This window comes from Cololabis saira, chromosome 18 (genome assembly GCF_033807715.1).
Source record: "Cololabis saira isolate AMF1-May2022 chromosome 18, fColSai1.1, whole genome shotgun sequence".
NCBI classification, from domain to species: Eukaryota; Metazoa; Chordata; class Actinopteri; order Beloniformes; family Belonidae; genus Cololabis; species Cololabis saira.
In genome coordinates, this window is record NC_084604.1 from 29,622,113 (window position 1) to 29,626,866 (window position 4,754).

Sequence of the window (4,754 nt, forward strand, 5' to 3'; positions counted from 1 at the left end):
AGCAACATATCCGAGTCTCCCCTCATGGACTCATCCGGGTTATAGCACTTGAACCAATGGCGTCGATTCAGTGGATGCTAAGGTATGGCAAGGTTACGAGTCACAGAAATTAACTAGAGTATCAATCAACACGTCCAGCAAATATTCATCACAGAAGTCTGCTATGTAGTTTATCTGTGTGGTCAAGAAAATTGGAACTTTTTCAAATGCAGCCTCGCTCACTGCAAACACTCAAAATCTTACCAGGAATATTTGTCTTATTTCTAGTTAAAATGTCTCATTTTTAGTCAAAAAATCTCATTACACTTAAAACAAGAGTCATCACCAGAAAAATAACTTGTTATTTGACCATTTTCACCTGTTTCAAGTAGATTTTCACTTGAAATAAGTAGAAAAATCTGCCAGTGGAACAAGATTTATCTTCTCATTACAAGCAAAAAAATCTTGTTCCACTGGCAGATTTTTCCACTTATTTTAAGTGGAAATCTACTTGAAACAGGTGTTAAATGTCTTAAATGTAATGAGATTTTTTTTTACTAAAAATGAGACATTTTATCTAGAAATAAGACAAATATTCTTTTTAAGATTTTGACTTTTTGCAGTGTATAATAACTAGTGAAATCGATCATGTTGTTATGATTTTCATTTGTAGTTATTCTATATGTATAAAGTAATAGAATAATCAATACAAATAGACACAGAGTAATTCCATGAATGTATTAAAAAAACAAACATTTACATTTTCCCTTGAAGCCAAGGTGTGGCGGCTGCCGTACCTTGGCATACCCAATTGACGCCCCTGACTTGAACTAACTCAATGTTGCACACATTTTACATTGCATTTTACCTTGGAGTAGCCTCCGTTTTGACTGGAATTATTTAAGTAGCCCTTTTAATTGAAAGAGCGTAATTTTTTTTAATAATTAAAAATTGGGAGGGTGACGAGTCTGCGTTCAGACAGGAGGAGGTGGGACAGTTGGTCCACTGGTATGGAGGTAGATTTGTGTCTTAGTTATTCAATCAAAAAAAAGATGACTTCAATCAAAAAATGTATTTTCAATTAAAGAAAAAAATCACTTCAATCAAAAAAAATGATTTCAATCAAAGAAAAAAAGTGTTAGAATGCAAAAAAATATTTGAGACTCAAAAAAATGCATTTGAACACTGTTTTTCTTTGATTGGAAATGTTTTCTTTGATAGAAGTGATTTTTTTTTTGTTTGAAGCAACTTTTTTGATTGAAGTAGTGTTTTTTGTGTTTGGGCCATATTATGGGTAGGACATTTGTGTCTTTATCACTTAATCAAAAAAGAAGTGGCTTCAAAAAGAAAAAAAATCACTTCAATAAAAAAAAAACATGCATTTGAACACTTTTTTTGGATTGAAAATATTGTTTTCGATTTGAAGTGATTTTTTTTTTCAAACATGTCTGACTTTGGGCTGACCAATGTGTCAAAATGATTCAATCAAAAAAAAAAAATCACTTCAAATCCAAAAAAAAACTTAAATCCAAAAAAAGTGTTCAAATGCAATTTCTTGGGGTCTCAAATATTTTTTTGCATTCAAACACTTTTTTTCTTTGATTAAAATTTTTTTTTTGATTGAAGTGAAATTTTTTTTAATTGAAAATATATTTTTTGATTGAAGCAATCTTTTTTTTTGATTGAATAATTAAGACACAAATCTACCTCCATACACTGGTGCATGAACCAGGAGCTGAACCCGCTCAAGACTGTGGGCATGACAGTGGACTTCTGCTTCATCTTTCACTTTTTTATTGTATATTATTGTAACATCTCGAACAAACTCATCGAGACGTTCCCAGCTTAGAGTTATTTATTAAATGTTAATAAGAGCTGTCATTTGTTTATTTACTGTGCAGTGAGCGAAAATAACCGAGTCAAATTCGCTGTCTTGTTTGACCTGACTTGAAATAAACCTGATTCTGATTCTGAAAAGCAAACAGAGCAGTAACATGTTGCAACCACCGGTGTACACGGCTCTGGTCTGTTTTCCCTCTAACGCCCGCCTTCTCTTCTTATTGGTCCTGCGTCATCTGTTTATAATCGGGGAAGGACCAAATGGGTTTGTTGTTTGGTGAGAAAAACAAGTACGGTTACACCTTACCGGAGACTGAATCATGTTGAAATCAATAGTTACATTTACAAGACGCGTATATACAAAAACTGTAGTAGTGATTGCCTGAATAAAGCCTAATAATAAACGCCATCGCTGTTGGTCAAACCCAAATAGTCCTCTAGTGCCATCTACTGGCGAAGAAAAAGACAACACGTTGGTGGGAGCATGTAATATTCTCTTTGTGTATCCATCTCCTTCTAAGCAAGACATTATTTCTTTTAGACAATCCGTGATTAAAAAAAAATTAGTTCATATTTCTGTATTTTTGTTTCTTAAATTTTGAATTTGTACATTGAATTTGTTATTTGGAAATCGTAAAATGAATGAAGATGTTCAAATAGAAATGAACAGAGATGTCAAAAGTATTCACATTCATTACTCAGGTAGAAGTATAGATACTAGAGATTAAAAATACTCCTGTAGAAGTTGAAGTATCAACTCAAGTTTTTTACTCAAGTAAAAGTATAAAAGTACTGGTTTCAAAACTACTTAAAGTATAAAAGTAAAAGTAATGTAAGGGAGAAAAAAGCCCATTAAGGACAAAAGCCATTGAAAATGAATGCATCCATAATGCAAATATATTAAAGAACCATATATGTGTACTATTGAGCATTAACATGTGTTTCAGAGAGCAGAAGATGTGATGACTAGTTGCCTATAAGTATTGTAATGGTGCAAAAAGTCAAACTTCAGAGGCATGTTATCATTTATCCTAACCTTTATTGGAATGTACATCCAAGTTTAGTTGCAGGAATCTGAGGGAACGGATGTAAGAACAAAACTGGACAAGAACATCTGAAACAACCACAACCAAATTCACTCTATCCGGATGGAGCAATTTAACTGGATAGTTTTTTTTTTAAAGCCGAAATGAAATAGAAATAGAAATAGAAATACAGTAACGAGGCTGTTTTTAAAATGTAAGGAGTAAAAAGTACAGATAATTGCATGAAAATGTAAGGAGTAAAAGTAAAAAGTAAAAATAATTACTCCAGTGAAGTATAGATAACCAAAATTTCTACTTAAGTAAGGTAATGAAGTATTTGTACTTCGTTACTTGACACCTCTGGAAATGAATAATGTTGTATTAGAAAGAGTTTATGAAAACACATTTTTGGGTCTCTTAATAGACCACAAGTTATGCTGGAAGGCCCACATTAAGTATCTGTGTTCTAAGATGGCAAAGAGTATTGTAGTGCTGAGTAAATCTAGACACATCTTGAACCAAACAACACTACACAATCTGTACTGTGCACTCACATTACCATATCTGATCTATTGTGTTGAAATCTGGGGTAATACCTACAAGAGCACCTTACAAAGGATATGCACATTTCAAAAAAGAGCAGTAAGGATAATAAATCATGCTGGGTATCTCGATCACACCAATCCTCTATTCCTTATATTACAGACTGAAATTTTTGGACCTAGTGAAAATTAGAACAGCAATAATAATGTTCAAAGCAAGAAATAATGCACTGCCTGAAAAAATTCAAAAAATGTTTCAAGATAAAGAAGGACAATATAATCTAAAAGGAAAATTACATTTTTAAAAAACCTTGTGTACGTACTACTCTTAAAAGCATGTGCTTATCAGTCTGTGGGGTAACTTTGTGGAATGGTCTGGATGATGAAATCAAACGAAGCACTAACTTTATACAGTTTAAAAACACATACAAGTAAGCAATTCTTGACAAGTATAAAAATGGGGACCTCTAAAGAACTAAAGAGCTGTGTGTTTTATTTTTGGATTAAACTTTTAAATAGTTTAGCTTTTTTTTAAATATTTTGATGCTTTTAATTTGATGGGTTTTGTTGTGTTCGAGACAAAGCAATAAATAAAAAATTACATAAATCAAATTTGCGACGATCCCACATTCTTGAAACGTTTGAATTGAATGTGCAGTATTAAATTCCCAACAGCAGAGGGCGTCGGAGAGCTACGGTTCTATTGCTCTTATGTAAACAAACTTGTAACTTTTTCCTAGACTAAATACGTGAACTCATCCTCTAACTGGGCATGTGTCCCGCCAAACTATGCAGGATATTGAAAAGTAGACAGCAATTCAGCTAAGGACTGTGAGAAATAACTTATTCTTCTTCAAGAAGAAGAATACATTCTTCTTGAAAGACTTGAGTCAAAACGGATCATAGAAAATGTACGTTCTTTCCTTTACTGAAAAGGGGTACTGTAGCCAATGACTATGTGGTAAAAAAAAGTAATTGTGTCCATGGATTAGGTGAGAAAAAAAGAACTCTTTTGAAGGTTTCTATTCCTGCAGGAAAAAACACTCTCATGAATCACGTCTTTGCTTTCACACCAGCTCCGGATGCCAGTGCTGTTGTGGAGAGGTCTGATTTGAATGGCAAATAACCATCATGCAAACATGGCAATTGATGCAGGCAAGTAGCCGCAGCACCATCACGAGGTGGCCGAGGCCTTTCTCAGGTCAAATTTGTATTTTTCTTTGGTCGACTGCTCTAAGTGCTGACATGAATCATCATTTTTCTTCAAACGCATGCTCCATTCTCATTCAAAGCCACTTCAGTGGACATAGTTTAACTTCACACTCCACACATTTTAAATGAACAACAGAGCCAAACCGTGTTTTGTTTA